Source organism: Mobula hypostoma, chromosome 4, assembly GCF_963921235.1.
Source record: "Mobula hypostoma chromosome 4, sMobHyp1.1, whole genome shotgun sequence".
Classification (NCBI taxonomy): domain Eukaryota; kingdom Metazoa; phylum Chordata; class Chondrichthyes; order Myliobatiformes; family Myliobatidae; genus Mobula; species Mobula hypostoma.
Genome location: NC_086100.1, coordinates 88,905,214 through 88,907,177, shown reverse-complemented (window position 1 = coordinate 88,907,177; position 1,964 = coordinate 88,905,214).

The window sequence follows — 1,964 nt, the reverse complement described above, 5'->3', positions numbered from 1 at the left end:
GAAGAGCCAATGAAATGGAATATGCTGTGGGTCTGTTGCGCAAGTAGGCAAATTGGAGCAGATCCAAGAAGGCTCTCAAGTAGGAGTTGATGTGTTTCATCACAAACCTCTCAAGATACTTCATAACCATGGATCTAAGAGCTACTAGACGATAGTCATTGAGATTATTGAGTCAGGTTACCGTGTCCTTCTTAGGCACCATTATAACTTGAAGTAGGTGGGCACTTCAGACTGCCAAAGTGAGATGTTAAAGATCTCAGTGAAAACTACAGCCAGTTGATCAGCACAGCTTTTTAGTACTTGACCAGGTACCCCACCAGGGCTGAAAGCTTTCTGTGGGCTCACTCTACTAAAGGATGCTCTCATGTTGGCCTCAGAGACTGAAATCATAGGGTCCTCAGGGGATGTGGATGTTTGTGATGGTTCCTTCACGGTTTGACAGTTAGAGTATAGAAGGCATTGAATTTATATGGAACTGAAACCCTATTGTCACCTATGTGTCTTGATTTCACTTTGTAAGAGGTGATAGCACACAAGCCCTGCCATAATTGTCAAGCATTCTTCAATAATTCAAGTTTAGTCCTTCATTATTTTGGTTTCCTGTGATATTTAAAAATGAATCCATTATCTGTGGATCATTTTAAATACATCTTGTGGAAATGTTTGTTTGATGATTAATGTTTGTTAGAGGGATCTAGGAATAATGGTGCATAGTTCCCTGAAGGTGGAATCTCAGGTGGATAGGGTGGTGAAGAAAGCTTTTGGTATGCTGGCCTTTATTAATCAGAGCATTGAGTATAGGAGTTGGGATGTAATGTTGAAATTGTATAAGGCATTGGTAAGGCCAAATTTGGAGTATTGTGTACAGTTCTGGTCACCAAATTACAGGAAAGATGTCAATAAATTTGAGAGAGTACAGAGGAGGTTTACTAAAATGTTGCCTGGGTTTCATCTCCTAAGTTACAGAGAAAGGTTGAACAAGTTAGGTCTTTATTCTTTGGAACATAGAAGGTTGAGGGGGAACTTGATAGGGGTGTTTAAAATTATGAAGGGGATTGATAGAGTTGACGTTTCCATTGAGAGTGGGGAAGTTTCAAACAAGAGGACATGAGTTGAAAGTTAAAGGACAAAAGTTTAGGGGTAACATAAGGGGGAACTTCTTTACTCAGAGAGTGGTAGCTGTGTGGAACGAGCTTCCAGCAGAAGTGGTTGAGACAGGTTCGATGTTGTCACTTAAAGTTAAATTGGATAGATATATGGACAGGAAAGGAATGGAGGTTTATGGGCTGAGTGAAATTCAATAAAAAATAAATTACAAAAACGAAATGAATTAGGTTCATAATTGGTACATTCCCAAAATGATTTATTTCCTCACCCTGTAGTGTAATTCATGATGAGAGTTTCACTGAAAGTCACATGTGATAGTGATACTGCTGATCAATACCTTGTCAAACATTAACTGAACTTAACTGTCTGACTCAAGGGTTCCAACGTACTGAAACTAATGGAGATAGAGATTCCCTCCCAGTTGATGAAACTGTGAGGAGATCATTGTTTTGTATGAGCGTTTTTGTACTTTGGGCAACACTAACAGAGAAAAAAAGCATTTTATGTAAAAATCTAAGCATAGCTTAAACTGTGAAAGCTCATAATTATTAAGCTTCACCTGAACGACAAGGCAAGCAGTATTATCCTTCAAAGAGTTCACTGCACCACAGTGCAACCAATAACTATCCACACAACGTACAAAATTAATTGTGTTGCTAAGAATTGCATCATGTTTTTGCTGATATTTTTTTGGCACCTTAGAAAGGTCGATACCATCCGAACCGAAAAACCATCTCCTAGTAATTACCAGATCCACCCAAGTTCACACCCAGTTACTGCCATTTTCGTGCCGTCTTATCATTTTATGGTCTTTGAGCAAGAGGCCAAAGGTTGGGTTGCCTTTATGAAGCACACAG